Genomic DNA, 19,623 nt, shown 5'->3' with positions numbered 1-19,623 from the left:
TGAGGAAGAGCAAAGCATACCATCACAGGAAGACAACAAGGTCAAGGCTTCTATATACAAAGCCTCCAAAAAAATATGCAATGGTCTCAGGCCATGGAAGAGCTCAAAAAGGATTTTGAAAATCAAGTAAAGGAGGTGGAGGAAATACTGGGAAGAGAAATGAGAGTGATGCAAGAAGATCATGAAAGATGAGTTAACAGCTTGCTAAAGGAGACCCCAAAAAATGTTGAAGAAACTAACACCTTTAAAAATAGACTAACCCAAAGGGCAAATGTAGTTTAAAAAGCCAATGATAAGAATGCTTTAAAAAGCAGAATTGTCCAAATGGAAAAGGAGGTTAAAAACTCACTGAAAAAAATACTTCTTTAAAAATTAGAATGGAGCAGATGGAAGCGAATGACTTTATGAGAAACTAAGAAATTACAAAACTAAAAGAATGAAAAAATAGAAGACAATGTGAAATATCTCATTGGAAGAACAACTCACCTGGAAAGTAGGTCCAGGAGACATAAATTTAAAATTATTGATCTACCTGAAAACCATGATCAAAAAAAGAGCCTCAACATCATTTTCCAGAAATTTTCAAGGAAAACTGCCCTGATATTCTAGAACCAGAGGGTAAAATAGAGATGGAAAGAATTCACAGATCACTGCCTGAAAGAGGTCCCCAAAAGAAAACTCCTAAGAGTACTGTAGCCAAATTCCAGAGTTCCCAGGTCATGGAGAAAATATTATAAGCTGTCAGAAAGAAATTATTCAAGTATGGTGGAAATGCAATCAGAATAACACAAGATTTAGCAGCTTTTACAGTAAGGGATCAAAGGGCTTGGAACAGGATATTCCAGAGGTCAAAGGAGATAGGGGTAAAACCAAGAATCACCTACCCACCAAAACTGAGTATAATACTTTATGGAATTTCAATGAAATAAAGGACTTCAGAGCATTCTTGTTGAAAAGATCAGAGCTGAATAGAAACTTTGATTTTCAAATACAAGAATGAAGAGAAACATGAAAATGTAAATAGGAAAGAGAAGCCTTACAGAACTCATTAAAGTTGAACTGCTTACATTCCTACATGGAAAGATGTTATTTGTAACTCATGAGACCTTTTTCAGTATTAGTGTAGTTAGAGGGAATATATGTATATCTATAATGTATTCATATATACACACAATATATATATGTAGTTGTATATGAGTATGTATGTATGTGTATATTATATGTGTGTGTATATATGCATATATGTGTGTGTAGATAGATAGATGGATAGATAGATAGATAGATAGATAGATAGATAGATAGATAGATAGATAGATGGATGGATAGATAGAGGGCACAGGGTGAGCTGAATATGAAAGGACAATACCTAAAAAGTAAAATTTACTATTGAGTGGAATGTACTAGGAGTAAGAGAAAGGGAGAGGTAGAATTTTGCAAATCATCTCACATAAAAGAGGCAAGAAAGAGCTTTTACAATGGAGGGGAAGAGGGGAGAGATGAAAGGGAATAAGTGAGCCTTACTCTCATGGGATTTGGCCTAAGGAGGGAATAGCACACACTCAATTGGATATGGAAATGTACTTTATCCTGCAGGAAGGCAAGGGGGAAGGGGATAGGAGAGGGAAGACAATAGAAGGGACAACAAATTGGGGAAGGGATAATCAGAAGAAACATTATTGTAGGAAGACAGGTCAAGGGAAAGAATGGAATAAATGGAGGGTAGGATAGGACAGAAGGAAATGTGGTTAGTCTTTCACAACATACCTATTTTGAAAGTGTTTTGCATTTTTACATATGTATGACCTGTATTGAATTGCCTGTTTTCTCAATGAGAGTGGGTGAAAAGGGAGGAAGGGAGAGAATATGGAGATCAAAGCTTTAATAATGAATATTAAAAGTTGTTTTAGCATGCAACTGGAAAATAAGAAATACAGGCAATGGAGTATAGAAATCTATTTTACCCTACAGGAAAATAGAGGGGAGGGGAATGGAAGAAGCTGGGGTAATAGAAGGGAGGACAGACTGGAGGAAGGGGTGGAAGGTGTGGGGAGAGATGAGGAGAAAATTTTGAATTCACATTTTTATGGAAATGAATATTGAGAACTTAAAAATAAGTAAATTATATGTTTAAAAAATGGTATGTTCAAAAGAGATCGAAAACAGGTAAAAGAGGAGTTTCTGCTTTACATAGCAAAACATATAGTAAACATATATCTATAGCAAACATAGATACCGAGGATAATAATACACCCCCTCAGCCAAAGCAGCACTTAGTACAGTCCTTAATAAAATGGAATGAGGGATATGATGGATTAATTAAAGGACAAAAGAGATGTGCATGGTTTACTGATGAGACAGTAAAATATTTGGGCCACAAAAGACATTGGAAAGTGGTAGCCTATAATCCATGCACTAGGCAAACTTTGTATAGTACTGGGATAGGTGGAAGTAGTCAATATGCTGAACTTATGGCAGTACATCAAGCTATCAAAACAGAACAAGGAGTACAGTGTCATATATTCAGTGATGCATGGATGGTAGCTAATGGGTTAGCTACATGAATGCCCATGTGGAAAATCAAAATTGGGAAATTCATGGCAAACAAATCAAGGGCAAAGAATTATGGGAAGATGAAACATGTCTTTGGTTACTAATTTGTCAGTTTTTCATGTAGATGCTCATGTGGCCCTCACCATGCCAGAACGTGAATACAATGCACATGCTGATTGACTAGCAAAGTCAACATATTCAACATATCATCTCTAACCCTATCATCCCAACTAATGATCTGGTACTAGCAAAATGGATCCATCAAACAGCTGGCCATTTAGGGGTTCATGCCACAGACCAATAGGCACAAGACTGAGGAATACTATCTGTCATTCATTGTTAAAACAAGTAGTAGAGGAATGGGTTCTGCTGATAGAATAAAATTGGGAGCTAAAGCATGGGTAAAATGGAAGCCAGACCATGTTCCAAAGGCTGCAGAAATTTTAACATATGGGAAGGATAATACCATAACTGTTATTTATTCAGGAGAAGATGATTACCAAATTGTACCCTTAACTCAAATATTCTACCATAGTGGTTCATGGGCAGTGGGCTCATGGACTCCAGAAGCATGGCTGACCCTATGTCTACCCTACTTTTGGTTATTGTCTCCTTGTTTCTTTTTGGTTTTTTGTCTGCTAAATGTGTTTGCTAGATTTGTTCCCTGCAGACTTTAGTATCCTCCACCTGCAGATGCCTGATTGCTTCAGTCGGATGTCACCTCCTGACCATGACTGTGGTGTGTCACCCCTGAATCTTGTGTTGACCAAGTTCCAGATGCCAGATGAGGAACTAACCTCTTGGGGCAGGGACAGCTCTACTTTCGATTTGAGCAGGAAGTAGCTATGGAAGAAGAAATCTTCACCTCTTTCCCCAAGGTTTTAGGCCCCATTCATTTGAGGGGTGAATGATGGGGTGTTTGTACTCAAGCCCCACTCTAAGATATTGCTTTATATATTTATTTTATGTATCCCTGCTATATTATTGTAAAGTTCTTTTGACATTAGTTGCCCCATTGACCTATATGATGGATAAGAAAGATCTTAGAGCCAAATATATTGTTAATGTATTTTTTGATTAACTTGAAGATCTTTCCCACCCATTAATAGACCCATGTGACCTACTTAAATCACATGGAAACCCAAGTCTCATGTGGTAGGAGGAGCTTACAGAATGGGTGGAACAGGAAGGGTGGAGTAGAGCTGAGAGTAAGTTGGTGAGAGCAGTTAGGGTGTAGGAGAGAGGATACTGGCAGGCACAGCTAGTCTTGTCAGTGCTTGTGTGAAGGCACTGACTAGCAGGGGGTTGAGGGGGAAAGGAGGCTTGGGAATGGTGTTGTCCCCTGCAGTGCTAATGTGTGCTGACTTTTTGATTACTATAATGGATTTGACTTCCTGGTATTAGCATTTGGCTTTCTGGTGTCTGAATAAATGTTTTTCTTCTGCCTTATATATGGAGAGTCTGTTATACTTTGCAATTCAGAACTATGTCAACATATTCATAATCACCGTTGGTGCTGTGAATATTGCCCTGGTGATACAATTATGTGTGTGTGTGTGTATGTCATTGTGTAACTCAAAGGGAGACAGCATAGATATCTCTAGCTTCTTTCCCCACTACAGTTCTCCAAGGAGTCTAGTTCCTTCCAGGAGGTTGGGCTTAGAAGCTTGATGACCCTGTTCTCCACAAAGAGGAGGTACTGGACTACAATTATATCTGCTCCTTTAAATATTATTGGGCTAAGGGATATCATCAGGTTTGATCTAACGTCTGATCACTGCTTCAATATTAAGTGCAGAAGGACCTCAAGCTTTTTATCCTAGACTTGACCCCCTTTCTCACCAAATACTAGTTTCCCAATGAACACACATAGCACTTAGTCAAGAAGACCCATTTAACCAAATCAGTAGTAAAATAGAAATTGGAGAAGGCACACAAAGGAAAATAAATATCTGACAGTACTGAGTGAAGAAGCTGTCCTATTGGGTGTAAGATAATAATAACCCAACTAAGAGAAAGAGTCCTAGATTTCACTCAAAAGGAAGTTCTCCAAAGTCTCTAGTGTAGCAAGCTGTGCAAGGGGACATTATGGAGATTGCCAACTCCTCTCATATCCTCCTAGAGTCTTTTTATTAAGCAGCCCAAAGTATGGTTGGCCAGAATCATCCAAAGCAACTCAAATCTAGAAGAGAACTCAGTGACTCAAAGAAAACTTAAAAAAGATTCGTTGAGAATGAAAAAACTCTCCTCTCACCAACAGGACCCCCCAGCCCCACCCCCCCGCCCCTTTTCTCCCCCTCAGCCCTCATTCAGGGCAAGGCATTCATCTCCACCAATAAGGAAGAAGTTCCATACCAATGATTTCAGATAGTGGCTACAGGTATTCAGACAACTCAAGTTTTCCTGATGGGTTTGGCCAAGCCCTAAGGTTAACCTGTTTATTTACCATTGGTCACCTGTCAGTGGTTGACCTTTGTGTCCTTTGTCTAGCAAACAGCTTGACCCATTAGTGGCAAAATGTTACGTTATCATTCTGGTCTCAACTATGATTCTTGAGAGGCATATCAGTCAAATTGACATGACCACCCTCATTTTACTTTCCCATTTTATCTCAGAGAGGCTAAATCAGTTGCCCAACATCATGTAGCTAGTTAATGGTAAAAGTTAAGACTCAATACCAGGACTACCAGTCTGGTGCTCTCTCCGCTGAGGCATGCTTCTAGTTGCTAAAATGGATGGCCATTTTCCTTTCTGTTTCACAATGACCAGATAGAATAACAGACAGTAGAATCTAGCATAAGAATTTGAATAACAATAACAGATACCAGAATTCCAGCCTCAGTCATGAGATTGACTCATTGATCTTGAAAAAAGTGACTTGATGACTTCTCTGTTTCCTAGCTTTTCTAGCTATAAAATGGCAAGGATGATAAAAGTAAAAATGAGATCTATGATTTAAAACATTTGAAACATTTGCAGCATTTTGCAATACTGACACTGCAATAACTCATAAAACTGTTATCATGAAACCTAATTCTCCTGCTGGACAAAAGTTATTTTAGTGTTTATGAGGTTTCAAAGGGTAAATACATAGTAAACTGAAGCATAATGATGACTTGTATATACTTGACAATTTTATGGGATGGGAGCAGTGAATACTACTAGCCAATATTGACTCATTAAGCCCAAACTTCTGACTATTCTCATTTTCGACAAGTTTAGGAGACAGATTGACTGAGAAAATTATATGAGGAAAAGATATCTCAATTTCAATGAAGGATTTCACAAAATCTGTTTCTAACAAAGACTCATGCATCTTTGAAAACAATATAAAGAGACATGGTCATTCTAGAGGTTATTGGACACTGTAAAATACACTGACATGCATATGATTTCTTAATAGCTATCTGCCTAAATGAGAACATTTCATTGGAAGAATGACCAAAGCAAGGAACAGAGAGCATAAAAGATGGGAAACAATTAACCAGAGATACATCTTTACATCATTTCCTTGTAAAGGTTGCATGTCAAAGATAAAGAATTTATTCAAATTTATAAGAACAAGATTCTTTTCCCAATTGAGAAATAGTTACAAATATATATATACATATACATACACATATACACATACGCACATAATTCAAGTTATTCAAGAATATCAAGTTATAACATCAAATATTCAAGTTATCAATAACCCTATAAAGATACTCCAAATTACTAATTAGAGAAATGCAAATTAAAGCAACTCAGAAGTTCCACTCTATAATACCAGATTGTTAAATATGATAAAAAAGGAAAATGACAATTTTTTGTACTATAGGAGAACAGGGAACACTGATACACTATGGGGCACTGTGAATTGGTTTAGTCATTCTGGAAGGTAATTTGGAACTGTACCCCAAAAGTAACTATACCATATCTAAACTTTGATGCTGTAGGGTCAGAGTCCTATATAGCAAATTGATCAAAGAAAAAGGTATGAAAAGATCCAATACACAGAAAATATTATAGCAGATGATTTTCTAATAGCAAAGATCTGTGAACTAAATGAGTTAGGGAACAGCCAAAGAAATTTTGATATATGAATGGAATATTATTATGCTATGAGAAATGATATGATTTGATTGGAGTGAAGTGAATGAAATAAGGAGAGCAAGCTATACAATAACATTGTAAAGACAAACAAATGAACTGGGTTTAAGAGAGAGAGGTTGTGCAAAGTTACCAGTCTCACTTTTTCCTCCAGAGCCATCTGGGTCCAGTGGCAAGATATAGATGAGGATGACTGGAGATGGCCCTGAATGCAGTGGGAGACCTTGGCCTTTTTAAGGCAAGATCTTTAGTAGATCTTAGTTTGCCTGAGGCAACACTCATTCAGTGATTAAACCTGGTTAAGAAATGAGCTAAGGAATGGCCCATTTTGTCTAACAAAAAAAAATCAGTCTGGGAGGGGAAGACCCTTGGGGTTTCTGGCAAAACAAATAATCACCATTTACATCCACTCTGAGCATTCAGGGTCCAAACAAGGACTACTAAGTGGAGCTTGACCTGGGACCTATTGGCTAATTAGTGAGAGCCAGAGTGAATTGTATTTAAAGCATCCTCTTTCAGAAAGAAATCTAGCCAGGAAATCCCAAGATATCTTGCTAGATTTCAGCCATTGAAATTTACATTCCTTTGGGCAGAATACCTATAGGTAAGGCCATGATACCCCATGTGGATAGAGGGTATGTTCCTTTCCCCTCTCCTCCCCTCCCCTCTCCTCTCTTCCCCCTTACTTCCTTCCTGTTTCTCTGTAGTAATTGTTTTTATTTTGGATCTTCTTAGATTTATTTATTTATTTATTTTTTGATTAGACAAAAGGGGCCATTCCTTGACTCATTTCTTAACCAGACAATCACTAAATGGGTGTTGCCTCAGTCAAAATGAGAACTCAGATAGACCTTAGCTTAAAAAAGCCAAGGTTTCCCACTGCATCTGGGGTCATCTCCACTCATCCTGATCTTTATCTTGCCACTGGACCCAGATGTCTCTGGAGGAGAAAGTTAAGGCTGGTGACCTTGCACAGTCCTCTCTCATTTAAATCCATTCATTTGCATCCTCCTCCTGATGTCATGGTCTTCTTTGACAAAACAACAAAGACAAATAATTTTGAAAGACTTAAGAATCCTGATCAATGCAATGACAGTCATATTTTCAGAGAACCAATAATGAAGTGTGCTATACTCCTTTTGACAGACAGATGACAACCTCAAGATACTGAATAAAACATGCATTCTTAGATGTAGTCAGTCAATAAATATTTATTAAATACCTACTCAGTGCCAATGTGGGAATTTGTTTTGCTTCACTTTGGAAATTTTTTGTTCCTATTTCTTGTTTGTTTTGTTCCTATTTTCTTTTTCCAATGACAGAAGATGATAGAGAAAATAAGTGCTTGTTAATTAAAAATGAAATTTAAATTAAAAAATAATATCTCACTCTTATGTAGGAATATGCTGGGGTTGGAAGCTCAATTCCATGTGGACAGTCTCGGGCGGGTAAAGGTGGGAACTTCTAAATCTTAGAGTTCTCACGAGGCCCCCCAGGAAACGACTGGGAATCGAGGTGAACCGAGCTATCTCGTGTATTTCCGCCTCTTCCCGTGAGAAACGTGATGGGAGAGAGCTCTCCCCACCCTCGAGATTGTCCCGGATCTGGGCACACCCATTGTTACCTAACAGGCACGGTATTCAGATGCAAACTATGCGGCTGGAGAGTTTTAATTGGAGTCAGGAAAGCCTGAAAGCTCTCTTGGGCGGAGGGGCCACGTGTGAGGACAGAAGGCTCTGCTTTTCCTCTCTCCGCTCTTCCCTCCCCCTCTCTCCCCACTTACACTTCTACTTCCAATCTCTTATTGTAAGATCTTTGCCTCCTTGGGAGAACTTTCTCTCTCCCTCCTAAGGAAGAATTCCCCTGCACTTATAACCAGAACCCTGAATAAAGCTCAACCCTTGTTCGACTCTGGAATGTCCTTTCTCTCATACGAGCATCCGGCTTGGCCAGCTGAAGACCTCGAGAGGTGAGGTAAGAAGACTCGGGTAGCCCACAGGCCTCTAGGCCTGGCAGGAATACATCTGAGTATCTATTTAAAGCAACAGTAAAAAAAACTGGAGTAATCTGGTTGTCTGTTTTTTGGTCATTATATTCTATGCACATTATGTTCATGATTTCTAGTTCATTTTCTATCCTCCTAATAGGAATATTGACTTTCTCCATTTAGGTTTTCAATATCCTAGCTATTTGCATCCATCTGACAGCATGAAATACTCCCTAGTGGAAACTTTAATGCTTGAGTTTACTTGAGTTCTCTTTAAGTACCTTATTTGTAAGTTCTAGTATTTCACTCTTTCAGGCAGAAAAAAAAAATCCATCTAGCTATTTAGAGTTATAGCAAACAACTGCGAGCAGTCTTGTTGGTTTTTGGACGATGTATATTTAAAGGCCTGTCATGAAGAGAGGGGATCAGATTTGTTCTTTTGACACTAAAAGATTAGAATTAGAACATGTGAGAAAACTTATGTTTCACACAAGGGGAAATTTTCTATGCTGTCCAAAGGTGGAATGCATTACTTTGGGAAGCAGTGACTTCCCAACATTAGAAGAGGTCATTCCAGCTGGATCACTACTTGTCAGAGATTTAGTGCAAGAGATTCATACTTTGAATAGAATTTTGACTAGATATATTCTCTGAAGCCACGAAATTATTGGATTTTTTTTTTTTACTGTTGTTTGTCCTTTGTGCTAGGAGAGGACCAGTGCCATCAGGAGGGTGATCTTGACTTGCAAGTGAATTGGATTTAAGTGAGGTAAGGCTGTGCAAAGTCACTAGCCTCATTTTCTTCTCCAGAGTCATCAAAGACCAATGGTAAGACATAGCTCAAGATGACTGGCAATGGCCCTTAGCCACCAAATTATAGAATCTTTGAGAAGGCAGAGAGCACAGAGACCCCTTCGTTAAATCCCTGTCAAAGTAACTCAGATTATATGAACTCTCAATAGCTACAAAGCCTCAGTTGGGTAAAAGAAAACTGGAATGTTTACACCTTACACTAAACAATTTCAGGCTTTGCAGAGGAAGGGAAGAGGGTGCAAACAAAAGGGATGGAAAGGCAAGAGGAAGAAAAAGGGGGAAAAAAGGGAGCAGATGAGGAAACAAGAAAGGAGGATGAATGAAGAAAAGGAAGGGGATAGACGAAGAAGGAGATAAGGAGGAAGGAAAGGAGGAACCAGGCCTTTATTAAGCATCTATTATATGCCCGGTAGTATATGTTGTTATTGTTGACTCATTTGATTCTTCCCTTTGCCATTTGGGATTTTCTTGGCAAAGATACTGGAATGATTTGCCATTTTCTTTTCCAGTTTATTTTACAGATGAAGAAACTGAGGTAAACAGGGTTAAGTGGCTTGTCCAGGGTCACATAGCTAAAAAAAATGTCTGAGGCTGGGTTTGAACTGAGACCTGAATCAAGGCCCAGAGCTCTATTTCCTGCACCACTTAGCTGCCCTAGAAGACACAGGTGGGAAAGATGAAGGGAGAAGAACAGAAAGGAAGAGTTCCAGATCCAATGTCAGAAGATATGAGTTCAAATCCTAGTTCTGTAACTTAGTATTTGGATGATCTTCGGCATTGGTTTTGCTCTGAATGTCCCTTCTGATACTAAATTTATGACCCTTAATTCCAATTTTTCTTCCCATTAACTTTTCCCCATTTCAAATATAGTCTATTTAATTTTTCTGGAGGAGGGAATAAGTGGGCTCACTATTATACATATCATGAAGGGAAATTCTATGATGGAAAGGCAGGGATGAGATCTCTTAATCAACCTTGCTCATATCAAATTATTATAATCAGTCCATTAGCCTATTAAATCTAGGATGGTGCCTCTAGCTGTGTCTGGTATTGATGCTTTATGGGGAGAAAAGACAGACTGCAATGCCCCAAATGAAGAAGGTAGGAGGTGGAGAGGGAAAGGAGAGAAACAGCTTAAATTTCTTGGTTAAATATGTCCAAGGATACTGATTGTTTTCATCCACCAATATTTCTTTCTCTTCTCGGGCATGTAAGTTTGGTGTCCGTGGAAATATAAAATGTCACCAGTGAGATGGGAGGCCATGGGCTTCCCCTCCGTGGAGACATTCAAGCAGAAGTGGCTGATCACCTGTCCTGCATATTATGGGAAGAATTTCTTTCCTGTTATGGGTTAGACTAGATGGCAGCTGATGCCTCTTCCAGCTCTCCCAAGTTCTGTGATTTCATGATTATTTCGACCCATGGCACATTACTGTGTAAGCCTATGTTAAAGTGTTTTGTAATGTGTAAACTAGAATTTGGATTAGAATGTAAGAAGGTTAGTCACTGTGACACTTGATTTCCATCTTCAAAACATCCCAAAAGTCAGTTCTTCCAGGAATTCTTTTTCAAATAACACCTAATTTTGACTGTTCTTAGATAATTCAACTTGTGCTTATTGATTTTCAATCATTCTTAATCATGTCTTTTGTACGTCCACCTGACTAAAATAAAAGCTTCTTCTAATGAAATACCATGTATTTATTTTATTTCTTTTGTATTCCCCACTAATGAGAGACAGTGTGGTATTCTGGATAGAAATTCAGATTCAAATCCATGAAGACCTAGGTATAAACTCTGTCTCTGCATTTACTGCTTGTGTGACTCTGGACAAGTCACTTAACCAAGACTATATGTTTCAGAGAATGTGACAACATGTATTGGCAGGAGGAATTTCCTCATCTGGGAGTTCCCTACTAATGAAAACATGGGTCAAATCCCTATCTCCATCTCTAATAATACTTAGCACAGTACCCTCCATACTACATGCACCCAAGTATAGTGTTCAGTTCAGTTCAATAAGAGGGAAGTATGGGAACATGTACATGTTTTCATTCAGTCACATATGACTCTTCATGACCCCATAACCCCATTTGGAGTTTTCTTGGCAAAGATACTGGAATGCCATTTCTTTCTCCAGTTCATTTTACAGATGAAGAAGCTGAAGCAAAAAGGTTAAGTGACTTTGGCCAAGGTCACATAATGAGTAAGAAGATTCTGAGACCAGATTTGAACCCATGAAGATGAGTATCCCTGACTTGAGGCTAGCACTAAATCCACGGCACTGCCTAGCTGCCCTGGGAAGTAAGCAAAACCTAGAAAACAAAATACACAATAACCTACAATGTAAATGGGGAAAAAATCCATTAAAAACTGAACACTGTATAATTGTGATAGATGAGCTTGCTACCAAAAAAGAAACTGAATACATCTTGTTCCCTTTTTTATAGACAGGAGACTGTGGATATGGAACATAGAATTGGACAATGAGCTGCATTAATTTTACCAAACTATTTCCTCTCACCCTGACCCCTGTGTAGGTATAAGAGAGAGGGATACATTGGAAAATGGAGGTAATATAAAAACATTCATTTTTATGTAAAAAATATCAATAATTATTTTGAAAATGTTGACAACTAATTGAACAAATATGTATTAAGTGCCTACTAGACAAACACAAGAATTAAAAGGTACCTGCCATTAAAAAGGTTACATTCTGTTGGTGTGGGAATGGTGGTCAGCATGTACACAGATAAATAAATTCAAAATAGTTTGTGACGTTAGAGTGCAGACAACCCTATTAACGTCAAGGTCAATATTATTTGCTAACAGACTATCTGTTCAACTTTTTCTTTATCTACACAGAATCTATTACTTTACAAGAGAAATGATAACTAGTATTTACATAGTATTTCATGATTTGCAAAGCATGTTTTTAAATACATTATTTCATATGATCCTCACAACAACCCTCAGAGGTAGCTGCTTTGTTATTATCCCAGTCTTATAGAAGAAGAAACTAAGGCTGAAAAAAATTATGTGATTTACACATTATACATGTAATAAATTTCTGAAGTAGAATTTAACTCCAGGTCCAGCATTCTATCCCAAATCATTAATTTTATGAGGAATTAGGAGAACATTTTAGAATCTCATTTCAATTACGATATCTAAGCCCTCCCCCCAGATCTGTCAGGCTTCTGTAGACAGAATTACTCTCACATCACATTGCTGGGGGATAAGTGTTCCTGAATTCTGGAAGAACTAGAGAGTTTCTATTTTCATTTCCTAGGGGGTTTAGAGTAAAAACCATAATTAGCACAAAGCCAATTAGCATTAGCTTTGCCCTAGGCTGCTGAATTTAGAAGGAGCTAAAAGCATTGGCAGTCCTTCTGCAGTTAGAAACAATAGAGCTTGGTACCTAGTTTGAAAGAATAATTAGTAAAATAGGAAGTTATCCTAGCCCCGTCTCCATTCCTTTACCTCTCTGTACATTTGGTTTCCTAGCAAAGGTCTTGGAATGGTGACTGAAAGAATCTCAGTCTCCTTCTCAAGGAAAGCTTTCCCCTCCTCCCAACAGCCAATAGTGTATTTTGTGCCTCCTCTTCCAGGAATAATTTGTGGTACTTGCCTCAGACACAAAAAGAAAAAAAAATCCCAGTCTTAGGTCTATTTATAAGCTTTTGATTTATCCAGTTTCACCTACTTTATTTCTTTTTACATGACTATTTAATCACATGTGTATGAAGAGGATACGTGTTCTCCAAACCATTGGCTTTTTCTGAGTTTCAGGATATCAGAACTGTATTTACAAGTTGTGAACATGCACTGCCTACTATCTAGTCATCCAGAACCACACTGGCACCTCAAGAAGTGAAAGAAGACGTTCCTGGGTGATGTTTGGTCTATCTGGCTATATTCAGAATGCAGTATAAAAAAACCCCCACATCTGTGGAAATGGCATTCACATGCAGTTGAATACAATATTAACATCTGCTGCTACACCGATCACAGCATAGTCACGGTTGCACTTTCCCTTAAAAAAAAAAATCCCCCAAAACAATAAAGAGAACCCAGAAAGATACAAGGAATTTAGCATGTTAGACCCTCAATAAATATTTATTCAATGAAAAAATGCCGTTGTACTTGGAATGCATATCTCAGCTTCCAGATCTAGTCAGGTGTTTGTTTTCTCTTCCCCTTGCTTTTATAGTTCTGTGTATTTTATTTTATCCATTTAAGAGCATTATTCTGAAAAGGGGTCCATGGACTTTACCAGATTTACATGACACAAAAATGGTTAAGAATCCTTGGTTCAGAGGATTGTTTGTTCTCACATAATTCACCAACAAGAACTGACTGGTGGAGGAACAAGCTTTGAGGGGCCTTAAAGAGTCTAGGGATCATCTTCTTGATCTAGGAGATAACTGGTTGCTTTTTTTTTTTAAACCAACACCAGGACGTCTAATTGTTGCTATGAAAGTAGAGGGGGTTTATTGGGAAAGATTGTATAATGGAAGGAGCACAGAATGTGTAATTGGAACTCAGGCCTTGGGGAATTCACTTCTCTATGAGACTCAGTTTCCTTATTTATAAAATAAAAAAGAACTGAACTTGATCATCTCTAAAGGCAGCCTAGAGGCAGGTGAGGAGGCACAATGATAGAGTGTCACCCTTGGACACCTTTAACTCAGGAAGATCTGAGTTAAAATCTGGCCTCAGACACTCACTTGCTGTGTGACCCTGGGCTAGTCATTTAACCTGTGTCTGCCTCAGTTTCCTCAACTCTAACTACTAGCAGCTATTTCCCAAGGTTGTTGTGAAGATTAAATGAGATGATATCTATAAAGCACTTAGCACAATGTCTGTCACGTAATAAAGGCTTAATAAATATTTGTTTCTAATTTCTTCCCTCTCTCCTCTGTTCGTTCGTTCGTTCGTTCGTTCCTTCCTTCCTTCCTTCCTTCCTTCCTTCCTTCCTTCCTTCCTTCCTTCCTTCCTTCCTTCCTTCCTTCCACTGAGGTTTAAAGTTTAGAGAGCTGGTTCAGGTGTGAAAGAATTCACTTAGACCTTCTCTTTTAGCCAATGGGGGCTTTTTATTTTATGTGGAAAATCATCATGAACCTCCTTAGCAAGGAAGCTAAGTAAGACTCAGATATTTGGGGGAGTTATGCTTATATAGAAGTCTCAGAATGATGTTGTAGTTTTAGAGATGTTTATTGAGGTTAAAAATTAAAGACAGTACAGGATGACACAGGATGAGAGAGACAAAGGGAATTCTTTATGGTTTAAGAATTTAAGGACATGATAGGAGGATACAGTTTAAAAAATAAAGGACCTGTGGAACACAGGATAAAGGAGACAAAAGAAATTCTTTTGGTACAGGTTCAAAATAAGAGGGAAAGGACTTTAGAGCACCTTTAGATTACAGAATAAACTAGGGGTTTCACAAAGTATTGGAAAAGCAACCCTTAATATTATTTTTAACCCTTAGGGTACTGTTTGTATCTGCATCACTTCCAAAGTCTCTTCCAGCTCAAGAAATACTATGGTCCTAAGCACTAACCTTCTAAAGATTGCCCTGCTAATTACCATTTTGTCATCTCTGTAGAAGTGGTCAGCCATGTCCAGGGCACAGAATTATCACTATAGGAGATAGGCTTATAGAGCTGGAAGGGGTCTTAGAGGCCATTGATTTTTCAGATAAGGAAACTGAGGCATAAAGATGTTCACTGAATCAACTAGGAATACACAATACTTTTATTAGGTAGCAATTCAGTCGAAGTTCTCCTGACTCTCTCTAAGAAACCTAGAGCCCTATATCCACTACATGATGCTGCCTCTTCTGAAACTTGATCTTGCCCCATCATTGACTGGGGAGCCTCATTGTCACTGATAAATTAGAAGGGTTGGGTTCAAGTCTTCGTTCTGTTACATATAAGCTATATGGTGCAGTGGATAGAGCACCAGTGCAGGAGTCAGGAGGACCTGAGTTCATATCTCACCTCAGACACTCACTAGCTGTGTGACCTTGAGCAAGACACAACCTCAATTACCTCATCCTGGGTCATCTCCAGTTATCCTGATGAATATCTGGTCACTGGATTCAGATGGCTCTGGAGGAGAAGTGAGGCTGGCGACCTGCACAGCCTTCCCTCACTCAAAACAAAGTCAAGTGCAAGTTGTGTCATTATTTCTCTGATGGCATGGTCTTCTTCGGCAACAAAGGTCGAACACACAAGCTATATGACCTTAGTCATTTAGCTTTCCTGAATCTCAGTTTCTCTGAAAATAAAATGGTAAAATGACCCTATTTCATGGGGTTTAAGGGAGTATCAAATGATTCCATTTGAGATTTTTTTGGAATGGTGAACTTTGGTGAGGAAATTTTCTCTATTAATGCAGGATAGGGTAGCTTATAGGTATTAGAGAGTGACTTTGGGCCACAACACTCCCCAGTGTGGCCTAAACCAGATTTAAATGTAATTGGGAAATATTTAAAAAAATAAATTAAAATGCAATAAGAAACATATAATATTAATATGTGGTTTTCTACATCAATATGTGGTCTACAGGGATCTTATATTACTGTTTAATGGTCCTTATTTTTGTAAGAGTTTGACAACACTGATCTAGGACGCTAGGTAGTTAAGTTGACTTGCCCAGGGTCCCCCAGCTTGTATGTGGCAGAACCAGGACTCAAATTTAGATTTTGCTAATTATGAGGGCAACTCTCTATCCCCTAGACCACACTGCCTGCTTCCCTGAGATGGTTGGGAGCATCAAAAGAGATAACATATGTGATATGCTTTATGTTGAGCATTATGTGAATGAATACATATGATCAATCATTATTAATATTTCATTATGAAGCTATTCTTGCGACTGAATTGATCTCATGTCTTTTATCTCAGATCTGTTGATGTCATCTTAATCTTGAAATGCCAACCCTTGAGCACAATGCCTAATGATGTCAGCAAGTTTTTGGCCTTTTAGGAGGATACGTCACCCCTGGACTTCCTTTTAAACTTCTCTAGACTGGCAGCTTTAGCTAGGTCTCTGAAGTTATTTGACTTTTTGAAATCATATGCTAACACTTTTAATGACAAACATTCCAAAAGAGGATGAGAGAAACGTGAGTGATTATAAGCACGGTTTTTGGTAGCTTAGAAAAGAATGCCACATCCCCAATTTTCTTTTCTGAGATATTTCCCTCAATTGTTTTCATTAGAACTAACACTCAATTTCTTTTGTGAGTTTGCTTTTTAGTAGACACAGGAGGTCCTGACCAGTCTAACCCATGTGCCAGTTCAATGAGCTAATGCACTCACTACCCTTTCTCCAGCAATGCCCCTTGTTGCCAAAAGTTTCTCTGGAGCTGTTCATCATTAACTGCCCAAAGCTATGTCAGAATCGAGCATTTTAATAGCATGTCTATATTTAACCTATATGGAGTTGTACGTTTTAACTCCTAGCAGTGACCTACTGAATCGAGCATTTCCTGAAGATTAATTACCAGTTGGGGTTAATGATACTTTGGGCCAATAACACCTCCAAGTTGACTGTTCATTTCCAGGAAATGGCTGATGGCTTAATCACAACTTCTTAAATAAGAACTTCCCACCTCCCTCTCCAGTGTGATGGAATTTATCTGGGACTTTTTTTTAAAAGCAGGCTCTGATCGTATTCCCATCACCTGCCAATCAGCTTGGCCTTTTCTTGTCCTTATTTGGAGAAAGAACAGTTGCAGTGAAGATCCTATGTATATATAGAAGACAGCTGTCTGTAGAGGTCAAATTTTATGGGTGCTTCTGCATCTTGGTGGACATTTGCTCCTCAGTTCTGCAGTTTCACAATTTGATTTTGCTAGTTCTGTCAGTTGACCAGGTCCTGAGGCACTGATAAGGTAGGGTACAATGCAATGTAATCCAATGAAATACAATGCAATAAATACAACCCAATGCAATGCTATGCAATGCAATATAATATTAATGCAATGTAATAAATACAATACGACTTAACTGCTATACAATGCAATAGCAATGAAATGTAACACAACATAAAATAACACAATGAAACACAATGCATTATGAGTCAACAAAATGCAACACAATTCAATTCAATACAATACAATGTGATGGAATGCAATGCACTCTTTGGCAAACAAATGCAATGAAGTACAATGCCATACAACCAAAATGCAACACAATGCAATTCAATGGAATCCAAGCATTTAACACAACCATCTGCACCCTTTGGGAGATACAAGTTTGCATAAGAGAACTGCCCTCAAGAAACTCAGAGAAAAGCAATGCAATTAAGTGCCTATACAAATAGCTACAAGTTAAGATGATGTTCACAGTTAAGAGTTACAATACAGCAGATGAGGTATGAGGGAGGAAGTCTTTACTTGAGGTTGAGGATAGAAGATTGGAGAAAGTTTCCAAGATGAGATGATAGTTGAGTTGAGAATTAAAAGATGAATGGGAATTTAACAGATAAAGAAGGTAAGAGAGGGCATTCCAAGCCCGAACAAAGATAAAGTAACAGGAGGGTGAGGAACTTATTTGGGCAGGACAGAGAGTAGTCCAGTGTGGTTGAAGTATAGCGTGCATGGAGGGAGAATTGTTGAAGACCAGACTGGAGAGAGAAGATGACACCAGATTGTAGAGGGCATGGAATACCATCAGTGGAGCCTGGACTTTATCTGGTAGGCAGTAGGTCACCACTGAAGATTTTTCTGAACACATTGAACAAAACATGCAAGAAATTGATGGGTAAATAAGAACATCAATCTGCTAATTTTTCCTGAATAACATAACCTCTTAACAAGCCAAAATACTTATGTTAGCTACTCACTTCATTGTTTCCCCAGTAGAAAATTATACTTTGGAAACCAAACCAAATACAAAAGGGTTATTTGGTGAATGTAGGGTAAGAATAAAGGTAATTGGATGATATAAAAGGATAAGGTTACCTAGATGTGAAAGGTTGATGTATTCTCCTTAATTAGTAACCCTTGTGGAGATGCAGTCTGGCAAGTGCCCCTGCAGGTGCTATAGCCACAGCTACTGAAGACCCTGAAAAAAAGGCAATTGATACCAAAATCACTGCCAAAATGCATCATCAAATAGTTCGGCATCAGGAACTGAAATGACTTTATCAACAGAAATGATATTAAAGAAAAGGCATTTCTCTGTATTTAACTTCCTAAAGACTATGAGACTTTTGCTTCTGACTTGTAGCTTTCTAATATGTGAGCTCTATGACAGCAAGAGCCCCAGCTCTTAGTATAGTGCTTTGCACATAGAAAGTATGTAATAAATGCCTCATTCATTCACTTTTAAAGATCCCTTGTAGTTGTAAAATATATTTTAAAAAAGATTCTATGCATGCCTGCTATGGGAGAAGTGAATAAAATAGCCTCCCTCCCACCAGATGAACCCTAGACACTGACTCAGCAAGTTTCCAGAGGTTGGCAGCTTCCAGTGAATCTCCTCAAATCCCTTTCCTTAATATCCCTTAGCAAACCTGCAGTATTGCCTCAAGAACTTCCTTGACATGTTTGTGTAACACATAGACTCTCACTTCTTTAAAAACAGATCTGATACAAGGGCTCCATCTTGTTCTGTATAAGCCATTTTGCTATAAATTACCTCTAGTGAACTAAACAGTGATCTAAAAAGACTTAGTTGCTGGGAAAGTTCTCCTACTCTGAGCTGATGGGGACATTTCTTTGATTTAGTAAGACCAGTTATATGCTCAGACTAAAACTCCTTATCTATCAATCTTGTGGCTAAGAATTTAAAATTTTCTCCAACAAGTATAGTATTCATTTTGTATAACCACCTGTGTTTTATAAATTACCATCTTTCTTTTCTTCATTTCACATAGTGTTATTGTGAATAATGTTTAGCTTATGAATTCTACATTGAAGTTTTGTATATATGAAACTCTCACACAAGGCTCATGGTAGATGCCATCAACTTTGCTCCATACCTGGCCAAACAAAATGGCTACTTGCTTCACTCTTAATTTACTTCTTACTGCTGTTATGGGATCTTAACCTCAAGAACCCAGATTGGTGAGTAATGAAGTAGATGAATGTTTTTTAAATGCCTAGATGATTCTTGCCCCCAAATTCTGTGTGTGTGTGTTGTTGTATGCCCCTGCACTGACTA

General features: G+C 38.2%; 1 long non-coding RNA gene across 2 annotated transcripts in view; it reads right to left on the bottom strand.

Moving 5' to 3' along the window:
• The window catches only part of LOC140513510 (uncharacterized), a 48,139-nt gene extending 29,634 nt beyond the window's left edge, over positions 1–18,505 (bottom strand). For both annotated transcript variants that reach the window (XR_011970211.1, XR_011970212.1), the window contains exon 1: positions 18,420–18,505. This is a non-coding gene — a long non-coding RNA (uncharacterized lncRNA). The remainder of the gene's footprint in view (positions 1–18,419) is intronic.
• Positions 18,506–19,623: the final 1,118 nt, after the last annotated feature.

This window comes from Notamacropus eugenii, chromosome 7 (genome assembly GCF_028372415.1).
Source record: "Notamacropus eugenii isolate mMacEug1 chromosome 7, mMacEug1.pri_v2, whole genome shotgun sequence".
NCBI lineage: Eukaryota > Metazoa > Chordata > Mammalia > Diprotodontia > Macropodidae > Notamacropus > Notamacropus eugenii.
Note: the sequence above shows the minus strand (reverse complement) of the source record. Positions and strands in the feature narration are given on the sequence as shown.